This window comes from Elgaria multicarinata, chromosome 9 (assembly GCF_023053635.1).
Source record: "Elgaria multicarinata webbii isolate HBS135686 ecotype San Diego chromosome 9, rElgMul1.1.pri, whole genome shotgun sequence".
NCBI lineage: Eukaryota > Metazoa > Chordata > Lepidosauria > Squamata > Anguidae > Elgaria > Elgaria multicarinata.
The window spans coordinates 27,995,868-28,011,646 of record NC_086179.1 but is presented as its reverse complement, the minus strand read 5'-3'; positions in this window follow the sequence as shown (position 1 = coordinate 28,011,646).

Sequence of the window (15,779 nt, the reverse complement as noted above, 5' to 3'; positions counted from 1 at the left end):
TCGGGAGGGGGAGGGGAAATCCGGATTTTTTTCAAAGAGCAGCTCTAAAGGGAATTAACAAAAATGCTTATAACTCTGTCATTTTTAAAGATAAAGATATGAAACATGGCACAATGGTAGCTCTTAGGAAGGGCTTTAGTCATACCAAATTTGAAACAGATCCGTTCATCCATTGATTTTTTAGGAATTTTTTAATAATTAAGGGTTTAAAATTATTTTTAAATCGTCATTTTTAAAGATAAAGAGCTGAAAGTTGGCACCATGATAGCTTTTAGGTAGAGCTTTAGCCATACCAAATTTGAAACAGATCTGGGGACAGTAGCAAACCCTGTTATTTTTAAATCGTCATTTTTAAAGATAAAGAGATGAAACTTTGCACAATGAAAGGATTTTGGTAGTGCTTTAGTCACACCAAATTTGAAACAGTTCCACTCATCCATTGATTTTTTAGGAATTTTTTAAAAATTGAGGTTTTAAAATTATTATTTTTTAAACTGTCATTTTTAAAGATAAAGAGCTGAAAGTTGGCACCATGATAGCTTTTAGGTAGAGCTTTAGCCATACCAAATTTGAAACAGATCTGGGGACAGTAGCAAACCCTGTTAACAACAACAGCAGCTTGCAATGAGTGAAGATACAGTCAGAAAAGATATTTGAGGGAAGGGGAGAATGTAACACACGGAGTATAGCAAAAGCTTCAAAGTACAGCAAAACCTACAAAAGTAGGAGTGAGTGAAGTTAATTTCAGATACATTGAATCTCTCACTTGTTCTTTATTTCAGTGATTTTAACATTAAGATGTTATGTAGAACAGATTTGTCTTAAATGTGTGCTGTAAAATCAGACATGTGACCAAGGCTATATTCGGGTGGGCACGCCCCCTTGGTACTGGACACGCCCCCTTGAGGGCAACCATGTTGTCCTCCTTTTTGGTTTCCAAAATATGGTCACCCTAGTAGTAAGACAAAAGTCCTTTGCAGTTGAATCAGAACTGGGAACCATCAATGTGTGGGATTGCGGTAGGAGGTCCTCTATGCATTGATCAACCTGGTGCAGTGCACTTCTGCGCATAAGGAGCAATGCATGGTGGGGGAGGCTGTGGTAGGACTTGCCACCACGATCTTCTCTGCCCTCCAAGCATGGATTTTGGTTGGCGGCACAGCGCTACGGAAAGAAAATGGTGTCGCGGTTTGCGGTGAGGACACTGGATCCTGGGATGGCGCCAGTCGCCAGTGCCGGATACCCTTTTCACAGAATCCTGTCTAGGTTTATCAAGAACAGACTGGCAAAGGTTTGAGCAAACAGACAGCGCCTCCAAATGAACCATCTTGTTTACACTTTGGATGATGGCCTTGCTTATTAGTCAGAAAGTTGAACCTAAGGCATTGGTAGCAAAGGGGAATAGCTCCACAAAGATAATGCCTTTATCTGCCTTTGATTGAACTCAGGACATTGAACACATTTTCTCCCATTTGCTGAAATTCAGGAATAAGCAAGCCAACAAAGAACCAGGCATTGTGGGGTTTTAAAATGGCAGCTCTTGGCCCACTGAGGAATGCTGCTGCTGCCACCACTGCCACCTGTACGAAGGGACTCATCACTGGGCACCTTGTTCAGGGCCCCATCAAACCTGTAGCTGGCCCTATACAATTCCTCAAACTAAAGTCCTCAGGGAAAGGCCTGGATCAGGGTCTTCTTGAGCAGGGGCCACACTGAGCTTTTCCTCAATCAAGCCTTGCTTTTGCATGCTATTGCCAAACCCAGACTCTTTTTTTAAGAGCTGGGCCAAATCTACACCAAGTGGACTATAATACTTTGTAAACATTTTGAAAATGGTATATGGAATGTGTCCTACGCCTGAACAGTTGTCGAAACCATTAGAAACTTTTATAAAGCCATAGTGTAGATCCTGCCCTGGTTACAGAATTCACAATGAAAATGAAGAACTGCATATGCAGTTTGGACCAAAATATTACTAGAATTACTAGATTACTAGCATCAAAGTAATCTTAGTCGATTATGTTTTTATTATTTAATTTATGGATTCAAGAACCAGCTTTTCACCAAAAATAGTGGTCAGATTGGCTTAACATTAACAAAAGTTAAACAGATCAATTTAAAACACAACTCCTCCCATGAGGTTTTTTCCAGATCTGAAAGTGCAGGCAGCTGGAGCTGCAGAGTGATGTAGAAGTGTATAGCAGTAAACAAGGGAGGGAACACAACCCATTGAGTGGGATCTTTTTTAAAAACGACAAAAACACGTATCTTTTCAATGGAGTGCTTGTGCGCTCATTTTCGATTAAAAAAACCAAACCCAAAAGGCGGGTGCGATGTCTTCTTCCTCCCAGGACAACGCGCACCGTGTGCCAACTGAGGGAAAGGATCTCGCAATCACCATATCGTGAGATCCTCCCCCTCCCTAGGTCTAGACATGCCCACTGACTCCATACAATTACTTAAAGCAAAGTTCACAAGGAAAGAGCTGGATCAGTGTATTCTTGACCAGGGGCCACATTGAGCTCTGCTCTTGAGTGCAAACGTAGCCTCTTTTTCTGAGAACCTGCTACAAAATTCACAATGAAAATAAAGAACGTGGATACAGTTTTGAGCAAACTATGATTACTAAAACTAAAGAAATATTAGTTGATTAGTTTTGCATTATTTATTTTATTTATAAACCACCCAGGGAGCTTCAGCTATTGGGAGGTATAAAAATGCAATAAATAAATAAATAAATAAATATAACCCACCTTTCTCTCTGCCTGCCCACAGGGAGAGGCCCAATCTATTTTTTTTCTTGATTGATCAATTAAGGAATTGATGAAACGTGCATAGGTTTGCACATGTGTACACTTTCTCACTCTGAATCAAAAAAGAATACTTCATGTTTAGATGATCCCTGCACATGTTGCAGCACCATTGCAGAAGATGTCCTCTTGGTCAGTCCCTGACAGTGCCCTGATGCTGGTCCTGGAGGCAGGGATTTCATTTCATTTCATTTCATTTCATTTCATTGTAGAAGAGGCATTCCTTCTAATTGTAGAAGAGGCATTCCCTCTAATTGTAGAAGAGGCATTCCTTCTTTAAGTGCTCAAATTACAGGGAGAAAGATAGAGGCTTTTAATGACATCCTGAAATCCCACATGCTTTAACCAAATCCTGCTCCTGTAGCCTTCTAAAAAATAGGCACACTCACTCATGGGGAGGACTGGCACACGGAGAGCCCTCCCCATGTAAATCACATCCTCCAGATCCAAGGCAGCCAAACTTTTGGCTGGCTGGCTGGAGTCAGCATAATTTTCATGTGGATGATGATTCACAGAGGTGACCCTCTCTGCACACCATCCTCCCCATTTCAAGCCCATCGTTCAGCCTTTGAAGTTCAGCTGGAAGTAGGAAACAGTGGGGGAGGTTGCACTAATATTATTGGTGGCAGGGGGGAAATCAGCAGCAGCAGCAGGAGGAGGAATATTGGTGGTGGCTGGGGCAATGGCAGTCCACGTAGGAAGACCCCCGAGGGCTTCATGCAGTCCCCAGGCTGCTGGTTGCCCACACGTGCAATAAGTTTTGCCTGTTGTTTTGCCTATAGATTGAAAAAGGAAGCTAAAATGACCAAATGGCAGGAGGAACTCTCCTCTGAAGGGTGGTTACAACATCTGAGGTGGTTTAGCTTGAAGAAAAAATGAGTTAGGGGAGACATGACAGAGGTGCACAAAATTATGTGTGGTGTGGAGAATGAATTCTTCTCCCTCTCTTGTAGAACACTAGAACTCAGGGTCATCCAATGAAACTGATTGGTGGGATATTCAGAACAGATAAAAGGAAATGACTTCTTCACACAGCGCAGAACTTCTTCACGCACTATGAAATTCGCTACCACAAGACATGGTGATCTCCACTAGTTTGGATTCCTGGAGGAGAAGGCTATCAAACTCCTGATGGCTCTGTGCTACCTTTAGCATCAGAGGCAATATGCCTACATACATACACCATTTGCTGGGGAACATGGTTTGAGGGTGCGGTTGCACTCAGGTCCTATTAGTGGGTTTTTGATCTGCAGGTGGTTGGCCACTGTGTGAACAGAGAGCTGGACTAGATGGACCCTTGGTCTGATCCAGCAGGGCTCTTCTTACCCTCCAACATTTCAAAAATGAAAATAGGGACACCCTTGTGTACTTGAAACATGCATTTTCTCACACTAAAAGTCAGCCTCTGAGCCCCCTAACAGAGAAACGTCACTGAAAACGTTCCTCTGCCAACAGTACTCAGTTTACTCTGCAATATACTTTTCTGCAGTGATTTCCAAAGTACAGTATATTATAGGGATGTGCTCCGCTTCTCCTCGAACCGGAGAAGCAGGAGCGGAGCGGGGGGCTTCGCCTACCCTTAAGGTGGAGGCGAAGAGGATTGGGGGGCCGGCGGATCGAAGCGAAGAGGATCGCCTCAATCTGGAGCTTCGCCTGAAGGTAAGTGGGGGGGAGGGGGACTAATCTGGCGCTGCCGGCGCCGCCATCCATGCGGTGGCGACGGAGGCAGCACCAGGTAAGGGAGCAGGGAGGAGGGACGCTTACCTTCCTCCGTCGCCGGCTTCAATTGAGGCCCCGGTTGAAGCTGGAAGTGAAGGCCGAGGCCTCTTCCAGCTTCAACCGGGGCCTCAATTGAATCCCGCGATGGAGGAAGGTAAGGGGGCGGTGTGTGTGTGGTTTCTCTGGCACCGCCGCCGGAGCCGCCGTCGATATAGTGACGGTGGCGAAGCCGGATCTCGCTCCGCGGAGCGGAGCGGGAGACGGGCGGAGCGGCGCGAAGAGGATCGGGCCCGATCCAGATTTTCCGGATCGGGCCACGAAGCGGATTGGGGGGTCCATGCACACCCCTAGTATATTACTACCCTGACCATGACATTTCCCTTAAGAATATACACGTTTCATTTCACAATGGCTCTGATTTTTCTTATTATTGAACAACTGGAACTTTCAACAATTTGTTATGGTGCTGGAGTTTGGGATTCCAGAAACTCTATTCTTCCCTCCTGGTTTTCCATTCCATCCACCCCGAAGTCAGTTGGTGTTCCATGACACTGTGCACACTCAGTTCTCTCTGGACTGTGTTTGTTTGTTTGTTTTGCACGTCAAGCCTGCTGATAACTCCCTCTTGAGTGTGGATCACAACATTTTATCTATATATAGATTGTTTGTTTGTTTTACCTTGTAATTTTCACTGGAGCACGCGTTTATTTTTTAAAATGGCCGCCACGATGGGCGCAATGCCCGGGACGTCGCGCAGCCCATGTAGACTGAGGGGGAGGATCTCACGATTAGCATATCATGGGATCCTACCCCTCCCATCCCCTGGTGTAGACATGCCCTATGACTGCATCCATTCAGCTTCTAGAGCCCCAGTATACGGAGCTTCACCAGATCATGCCAATAATATGTTTTAAAAAGGCAGCCCCAAAAGGTAACAGAGTGAGCAAAGGGGGGGAGTGGTTTACCCAGGAGTGGGGAAAGTGGGGCATTGGAGTACATGCTTGCAATCTTCTTGCTGTTAAAGGGCTCTTCCTCTGCTTGAATCTTGCATCAGAATTACCCACATGGGGGAAGCAGAGGGTTACTTCTTGCCAGGTTGTATTACAAGACCAAGATCCAGTTCTTTTCTTTCAGCTTGGGAGAAAGTCTTGGAGGTGCTTAATGGTGTATGTGGGGGATCTGGGGCTATGCTGGGGATGGGGGCAAATGGTAGCCCTTGCAGGACTGGATTTGGCCCTAAGGCCACCAGTTACCTATCTTTACATTCCATGGCAAATGGCAATATACTGTTTCATGGTGTCACTGGAATTGGAGATTGACCATGTGAATTTATGCTTTAATTATTATTATTCAATTATTTGTTACATTTCTCTACCGCCCAACAGCCAAAGCTCACTGGACGGTTCACAGCAATTCAAGACTATAAAATGCAATATAAAATTTAAAAATGTAAAACAACAGTATAAATGTACAAAGAAAAAAAACTGGCAGCAATGCAGAGATTTAAAATAGAATAGCTATTTTAAAACAACAGGACTTAAGACTAAAATGCCTGGGAAAAGAAAAAGGGCTTCACTTGGTGCCAGAAAGAGTGCAATGTAGGCACCAGGTGAACCTCTCTGGGAAGCTCATTCTCTAACCAAGGTGCCACAGCAGAAAAGGCCCTCTTCTTGGTAGAAAGACCTCACTTTCTTTGGCAGCGGCTGCTGGAGAAGGACCACTGAAGCTGATTTTAGGGTCCAGGCAGGTACATATGGGAAAACACGATCCTTCACGTAACCTGGCCCCAAGCCGTATGATTGTCTCTTTACTGCTGTTAGATGCCTTGATTTATAGAACAAAGTAAGAGTTATTTTAAAGTGAAAGAAGACCTAACAACAAACAAGGATAAATTAATTCATCAGCATCAAGAGCCCAAGCTCAGCATGTTCATATTGATTCAGGGGAATTTACTCCCACAGTGCTTGTGTGATGTTTGGTTGATTGGTTGGTTGCAGCTGGACAGCCATCTGTCAGGGATGCTTTAAGGTGGGTTCCTGCACTGAGCAGGGGGTCAGACTTGATGGCCTTATAGGCTCCTTCCAACTCTACTATTCTATGATTCTATGACTCTACAATTCTATGCTTGCTTGCTTATTAAACTATTTCTAACCCACCTTTCTGTCCACACATGGGACTCCCAAGGTGGCTAAAAACTAGAAGTTAAAAAGGAGAAAATAAATCAAATTACATGGCAGAAAAAAATCAGCATAAGAGAAGCCATCCTAAAACATAGGGGACTTCCAGGTGAGGCTTTCAGTGTGCAATTGCCCTGCCCCATTCACAGAATTTTACAGGGGTCCTGTCCCAGTTCTGTTTCCATAACTTCCTCTGACTTCTTATTTTCCGCAAAATATCTGTTAAGGAAAAAGGGAAAAGAAACAGAGTAGCACCACAACGCCTTTTGATAGGTTGTGCTAGGAGCCCTCCATCTGGACGCACTCATAAAAAGCATGGAATCAATGCCAATGTCGAAAATGTGATGGGAGACGCACAGTTTTCACATGGCACTGGCAAAAGCCCTGGAGAAGAGAGGTCCATAGACTGGATGTCAGGAGAGAGAAGGTCCTGCCTCCTTTCCCTCACCCCTGCTCCTGCCGCCACACCTCTGATAGCAGTGGGGAATCATTTATTCATGGATGTCCTTGATTTACTGACCCTGGTAACATTTGAAACAATTAAAAGCAACAAAGGAATGGCACAGTTAAATACAAATTTAAGTAACAGAGAAAACTTCAATTTCCAGTGTTTACAACACACTGCAAACTCTTAAGAATTTCTGAGATAATGAAAAAAAAAAAGAAGTCTTCACTCAATAGCTAAAAGATCATTTAGGTATTTTCTGGATGAGGAAACCCATCATTTTACCAAGGATCATCTACACATGTTTTTTTCCTGAAGGGAGAGGGGGTTACCTCTCTCTCTCTCTCTCTCTCTCTCTCTCTCTCTCTCTCTCTCTCTCTCTCTCTCTCTCTCTCTCTGTTCGACTAGATGGTGCTGTGGTGTAGTGGAATTGTGCAACTACACTAGCATTTCATTCTGCCATTCCCCAAAATACGAAACACACATCAAAAAAATGCTTGGAAAGCAAGGGAGAGGTACTGGAAGATTACAATGTTGTCTAAAGCACCCATAAACTACCATGAGTGAGGAATCTTGAGTGCACTATAAATGCCTCATGTAGAAAAGCTCGTAGTGGTTGCCAGGTCTCAGGGGAGTGAGTGCCAATATCAGGGTTCCATTGTTGCCATCCACTCGATCTTTGGCAGTGGTGGCACCCTGAGTATGGACTCTGTGGAAGATCTTTATGTTCAGGCAGGGTTGAGAAGGGAACAGGCAGCCCTCAAGTTACCAACCATTGACCCCATTCAGAAGACACCTTAAACCATGGCTTTAACCATGGTGACTAAAGCAAAAAGCCTTATTCACCATGGCTAAAGCCATGGTTTAAGGTGTCTTCTGAACACAGCCTGGCTTTCTGGCTTAAGCACCATGGTTAAAGCCATGGTGAAAGGTGTCTTCTGAAGGGGCCCATAGAAGGGCTTTAAAGGTCAAACACAAGACTGTAAATTGGCCTTGGAAGGAAATGACTAACAAGCATTGATCTCTCAAAAGTGGTGATTTCCAGTGAGCTGTCCTAGTCAAAATCCTGGATACTGTATTTTGAACTAATTGCAGCTTCTGAATGGACTTCAAGTGCAGCCCCAAGTACAACGCATTCTAGTACTCTAAACAGAATGCTACCAGAGCATAGACCACCAATGCAAGACTATCCCTGTTCACGGGAGGTCACACCTGACAAACCAGTCTATGCTAGTAGAAAGCACATTGAGTGACAAACCTGGATTGAGGAGTGCTCTCAAGCTGGGAGCCTGACCTTTCAGAGGGAAAGCAAGTTCAATCCCATTTTGCTTGATTAGGGAAAGCCCTATCCACAGTGCTTCTGTTTACAGCTGGGCAAGTGACCTCCCACACCTCTATCATACCTTTCTTCTCAATGAAAGGGGGAGATAGGGGCATTTGGTAGGGGGTGACTTTCAAGTAGACCAACAGTAGCATATACACATTTAATTATGAGGTAGTGGGGGGTTGTTTGTTTGTTTTGGGTTGTTTTTGCACATCCTTTTTGACTTAAAAGGAAAACCACTTGATCATTCAAAGTGTAAGTACACACACACCCCAAAAAACACACCATAATCTAATCATCCATCAGGGCAATCCAGGTGGTTTCCATACCAAAACTGATGTTAAAACTGAATGGGCCTAAAAATATCCTAGAGTTGCCCAAGAAGGGGATATTTTTGACTGTCCAATAGTTGCTATAATCTTCAGGGCCCAGAGAGGTTTTCTTAAGAAGTGGTTGTATGAATGCCTCTTCTAAAGCAGCCGAGACCACCTCCACTACCAGGGGGGAGGGCGTTAATATTAATCACTTCTTGGATCCAGAATATAACATAAACTATGTTGGGAGAGGGTGCTTAGGAGTAATTGTATCAAATGTCTTAGTCATTTCTGCATTTCAAAGGGTGATTAAGGCTTTGCCAGGGGTGCAGGTCATGCTGACTGAAAACTCCTTGAGAGTTTTGAGAATTCACTGAGATTCCATCAGCCTCCAGGAGCATCCCATCTTGCTAGGTCCTCCACCCTGGCAGAGAGTAATAGCTGCACAAATCTAAACCTCCCCAAGAAATTGTGAACATGAAAACAAGAAGTCCGTCCTGCACCAAAGACCTTTGCAGGCATGTTGACATAATCTAACTGCCTTGTTTTGAGGGCAATTTGATTATATAGGGATAGGCATTGTAGCTTCTGCACACTCACCAAAACAAGATCGTGCTGCAGCCCTTAAGTGCCACTAGGGTGGCTTAATATGATTATGAGCAGGTCCAAAACCTGGCCCCAACTTGAAGTATAACAGAAACTCAGGAGCCTCTTCTGTATGTGCTGGCCACAACCTCTGCTTTCCCCGCCAACAAGCTTATGCTTTGGCATTTACAGACACATCGCAGCTGTCCAGCTGATAAACTGACGCACTCTGGGTGGCCCCATCCTCCTCCTGAGATTTCACAACTGCTGCTGCTGCCACTGAGAAGTAGAGCTAAAGGTTTCCCAACTGTTGTTTGGGAGGGGCAAGACCGCAGCACAAACCCGGAGCTGACTTCTCGGCCCAGCTAATGTTCTCTTCCATATGATGCCATTTCTTCTTTGGCTATGATGAAGCTTTGAGAGTGAGGTCATAGCTCAGAGATTAAGCCCAGGCTTTGTATGCAGAAGGTCTCAGGGTCAATCTGATGTCTAAACCAGGGATAAGCAATCGGGTGCCCTCCAGATGCTTTGAGCTACAACTCCCATATCCCTGACCATTGGCCATGCTGGCTGGGGACTATGGGAGCTGTAGTACAACATATCTGGAGAGCACCAGGTTGCCTACTCCGGTTGTAAAGGATTTCCAGAAAGGCCCTGGTGCCTAGCAGAGTAGGCAATACTGGGTTAGGTGGACCAAATGTCTGATTTAGTACAAGGGGCAGCCTTGTATGATCCTATGAATCCAAGGACTATCTTCTCTCATACATGCCCAACATATGAATACTTCCAGCAAGGCTTCTATTCTCAGATTCGCAGATTTCTGTACTGCTGACTACATCCCTTCTGTTTGATTTATTCCTTTTGAACAAGGGATGTCCCTCCAATCATGATGCTCATCCCAACAAATCCCTACCAAGGGACAAGAACAAGAACCGCAAGGGAAGATGCAAGGCAGTGGAGGTGGTGCCCAGTAATTTGCAGGGAAATGTAACAGGGTAATTGGGAAGGTGCAACAGTGCGATACGGCTGCAAGAAAGGCAAATACTATTTTGGGCTGCATTAATAGAAGTATAGCTTCCAAATCACGTGAGGTACTGGTTCCTCTCTATTCGGCCCTGGTTAGGCCTCATCTAGAGTATTGCGTCCAGTTCTGGGCTCCACAATTCAAGAAGGACGCAGACAAGCTGGAGCGTGTTCAGAGGAGGGCAACCAGGATGATCAGGGGTCTGGAAACAAAGCCCTATGAAGAGAGACTGAAAGAACTGGGCATGTTTAGCCTGGAGAAGAGAAGATGGAGGGGAGACATGATAGCACTCTTCAAATACTTAAAAGGTTGTCCCACAGAGGAGGGCCAGGATCTCTTCTCGATTCTCCCAGAGTGCAGGACACGGAATAATGGACTCAAGTTAAAGGAAGCCAGATTCCAGCTGGACATCAGGAAAAACTTCCTGACTGTTAGAGCAGTGCGACAATGGAATCAGTTACCTAGGGAGGCCTTCAAAAGGCAGCTGGACAAGCATCTGTCGGGGATGCTTTAGGGTGGATTCCTGCATTGAGCAGGGGGTTGGACTCAATGGCCTTGTAGGCCCCTTCCAACTCTGCTATTCTATGATTCTATGAACACCCAGGGCCTCTGGTGTCTATATACTAACCCATGGAGTAGGGGAAGCTAACAGGGTAAACTTGAGATCCTACTATAAAATGGTAAGTAAAATAATCTGATTGGTATGAATGAGACTTGGTAGGATGGAATATAACAATTGAGAGGTATGCCTTATTCAAAAGGAATCGATGAAATAAAAAAGGAAGGGGAGTTGTGTTATACATTAAAAAAAATGCAGACCCCTGTACAGAAAACCATGAATCTGAAAATAGGGGCCCTGTTGAAAATATCCAGGTAATAGTAGAAGGAGTGAGAAACAAAAGTGATATTGTGATGGCAGCATACAACAGACTACCCAGCTAAATGAAAGACACAGGTGATGCTTTCCTGAAATAGGTGACAACACCTTCACAGAGGTGAGCCATAGTAGTATTGGGGAATTTTACCTATCCTGAAATCAACTGGAAGTCTAACTCTGCTAAGTATGGCATGCCCATCACATTTTTTTTTACTTGCCTTGCTGACACCTTCATCACTCAGAAGATGGAAGAGAGAATAAGGGGATCTTCTGTCCTGAATTTAATCTTAACCAACAGGACAGAACTTGTTGATGAGGGGAAGGAGACAGGAACCTTGGGGAAAAGTAACCATAGCCTCTATGCTGTCAATTGCCTGCACACATAGGGGCTAAAACTGCGTAGGGCACCAGGGGCACATTCCCAAGCCTTGCTCCTGACATGCTTGGACATGCAGGCTCCTTGAACAGCCTTCCCATGTTAAGCAGCAAGGGCTGCAAAGAGTCCCCACTGTGATTAAAAGGCTCTGTGTGATCAGAAACCCTACCCTGTTTTACTGCTGGAATAGTGGAGTGCACCTCCTTCAAAGAAGCGTACACATAGAAAAGGAAGTGTTCTGAAATGGCAGGATGCTGTTGCAAGAGGAAGACGGTCCTTGCTTGATATCTAGGGTGGCTGTGTGTCTTCCTTTCTTTCTGTTGTGTACTCACTCTTTAAGAGGCAAGCCCAGAAGGTCAGCAGGCCATATGAGAGGAATAGAAGAAAATGCTTTCACTTTTGTGCAGAAATCACTAGGGCAGGATCTACACTACTGCTTTAAAATGGTTTATAAGAGTAGTGACAACTGTTGTGGCACAGGACACACACCTGTGTGAAGCAAAGAACTTTCCTTTGCTTCTAGCACAGAACTTTAAGGAGGCTCATGCAATCATACTCTGTTTTAATTTCATGTATTTTAAATATTTATTATGTGTTTTTATATGTTTTATTGGTCTGTTGACTGTAATAAAAGGAATTAAATTGAGTTTTCAAAAAGTTTTCAAAGTGTCATATCCTGCTTCGTGTAGATCTGGCCTAGTTTGGCCTAGATAATCTCCACAGAGGCCGGGAAATCCTGTGTCTATACAACTGAATGTGCTACCATCTTCAGTTGAGGTGTTTATGCTCCTGTAAGAGGATCCTGTAAGTTATAATAAATACTTGTTGAGTTTAAAGTCAACTGGTGTGTGTTGCTGTTTCCCAAATACAAAACTTTACTTAGGTAGGCATTTATTAATTTACAGCAAATCAGAAGGGTGAACATGTCATGACATAGGCCTTTGCTAGACCAGGCTTTATCATGGGGCAAACACCAAGATCATCCCTGTGCGTCCACATGACACACAGGGGATCCCGGGATCAGGGAGGGATCATCCCTCCCTTTCCACGGGATAGAGCCCTCCCCCTTGGGCCCGGTTTTTCCATGGTCTCAGGCTGAGCCCGAGACTGCGGAACATGTGGCCCGTTGCCCTGGTTTGCCCCAGCTCTGTGCGATTCCTCATGCGAAGCCAGGAGCCACGCACGGGGCGCAGCGCTGCCCATCAGGTAGGGTGAGGGGAACAGGGAAATTAAGTTAATTTTTTAAAAAAGAAAAAAGACCTACTTTAAGCGCACGAGCGTTCATCCACTGCTTCTCCTTTAAAAATAAAAATGGTGGGCACAACGCCTCTCCTCCTGAGGTCATCGCACCTCACATGTAAACAGAGGAGGGATTTCGCGTTAACCACAACTCGAGATCTTCCCTCCTCTGTTGCGGACTATGAGGTAAGTCTAGCAAAGGCCATAGTGATGCATGATACCATGTCTCAGAGCATGTAGCCATATTACAATTCTCAAGATGCACTTTGTTGAAATGTATTCACAACAATTCGGATATACACAACAAGAGCTTGAATAATGGAGAACATTCGCACAAGACTAGACAGAGGAATTCTTTCTTGACAAACAAATTATGATTTCTGTTTGGGCAGAAGATGGTTCTGCCCATAACTAGCTATCAGCAGCCAGATGACTGTAGGGGTTCTCTGAAAGCCTCTTCTTCTTAAACAAAGTTGTCAATTGGCTACGCACCTTCTAAGTTTCTTCCCCTTCCTGATATGTAGCATTACCCCATTGAAAAAGCTATGTAAGGGCTTTGGGGGTATAGGGGGTAAATGTTAAGTCTGATTATTATTATTATTATTATTATTATTATTATTAATAATAATAATAATAATAATAATAATAATAATAATAATAGCAAACCCCCTTCCCTACCCATCTGCTTACATTCCTAGAGTTCAGGGAGCAGAGAGAAGAAGGAAAGGATGTCTCTCTTGTTCTCCTCCTCCCGCTAATACTTGCATTAGCTCTTGGGAAAACTACCTTTCCCAGTTCATTTTGTACCTGGAATCCAGGTGCCAGAACGGAGAGGAGTGCCCTTTATTCCTTTCTCGCCCCCTTCTTGCCAACAACAGCCAGATAAGGGGGTGGAGTGAAGGTGGGGGAGGATTGGAAGATAACAGTGGGTGTCACAGCACATAGTTAAACTATGGAATTTGCTACCAGAAGATGTAGTGATGGCCACCAATTTGGATGGCTTTAAAAAGGAGTTAGATAAATTCTTGGAGAAGTCTAACAATGGCTACTAGTCCTGATGGCCATGTGCTATCTCCAGTATCAAAGGCAGTAAGCCTATGTACACCAGTTGCTGGGGAACATGGGTGGGAGGGTGCTGTTGCACTGTATCCTGCTGTGGGTCCCTGGTTGACAGCTGGTTGGCCACTGTGTGAATAGAGTGCTGGACTAGATGGACCCTTGGTCTGATCCAAGATGGCTTTTCTTTTCTTCTTATGTTCTTAAGTTTGTGGGGCTAGAAGAAGATGAATTCTTCTCTGACTCGTATGGAAAATGAGCTGTAGAATTATGGGGTCAAAATTGTGTTACAAGTGAGCATTATGAGCCCCCAAAATTTGTCTTTCTGATGCAGGGAATACAAATTTCTACTCCATAAATATCATGAAGAATGGATTTTACTCCCACAAGCTCGTAACCTCAGGGTTATACATTCACCTGCCATTTTCCCTTCATTTCTTACATCCCAAACTTGGCACTTTTTACTTTTTGACATCTCCAAAAGTCTGCTTTTTCCGGTCTAACTCTACTGCTGGCAACCTCTCACTTACAGACTACTGTAAAGTCTTCATTGCTGGCCTTCTGGCCCCCTGTATCTTCCCACTTGAGTCAATTCAGAAGAATCTGCTAAAATCATTGTATGTATTATTTGAAGCATCTCTGCTATTTTAAGATGGAAAGAGAATCCCAGAAGCTGTCTGCATCATTTAAACACACACACACTATATGATCTCCTATTCCTATATCCCTTGCCTTACTTATCTTGAAGTCAAGGTGTAAAGTGGCAAAAAGTCAACGCAGAGACATAAGGAAGAGGGATGATCCGATGGTGGAGAAAGATGACTTTAGCAGAGGCATTCCAGAGGACCTGCAATAGCAACTCATTATTAGTCCAAACACTGGCACAAGGCCATATAAACAGAGACTGCAGTAAGATATTGAAATGTACTTTATGTGCCGACATTTAAACTCCGGTCAAAAACCACACTGGTACATTTCAATACCCCCTTTTGTTATCAAAACTCCCCTGTGCATTAATGCCTGCGTCTAGCCTTTGCTTTGAATTTGATGTCATCCGGAGCTGTGCTAAATTCTGGTTTTGCCATGATTTCTAAACCTCAAGAATTTTGGTAGGTGTTTTGTTTTGTTTTTACAGTCTAAAAAGCTACAAGGAAAAGATTATATGCGTGAGAATTGCTCATAGCTCCATATTGCAGATTTAGTGGGCACTGTACTATCTGGCATTAATTGGAAGAGGAAAGAAGTAAGGGTGCAGGTGAGGCAGTGGAAACTGGTGAATATCAAATGGATTGAGAGACCATGGCAACCCAAGGCATGAGAAAGAAGATTAGACAGAACCACCTAGGAATGGACATTCAAACTGGTACCAAGGCCATATCAGCATGGAGACTGTGGCCTAATGTACACTGAGGGCTTTGCTAGATGGAGGTTTCAGCCCTGGCTGACCCCGGGCTCACCTCTGTGCGTCCAGATGATGAAACCTTCTGAAACCTCCTTTGGCCTGGGTTAACTGGAACCTCTTTTGGCCCAGTATTACCCGCGGCTTCGGTCTGAGTCCGAGATTGTGGGCGTCTAGCTCGTTCCACCGCTTTTCCCAGCTACCGTGCTTACTCGCAAGTAGCCGGGACAAGTGGCGGAGCCTGGGGGAAGTTCGGACCCCGGGGGAGGTGGGAGCAAAGATTGGAGCCCGGGGGAGGTGGGGGAGAAGATTGGAACCTGGGGGAGGTGGGGGGGGATCGGAGGAAGGGGGCTGGCGGGTGGGCGACGGAGCTGGCGGGGATGGGGGGAAATGAGGCCGGCGGGAGAGGGGGGGACTCATGGCCAGGGAGGGGG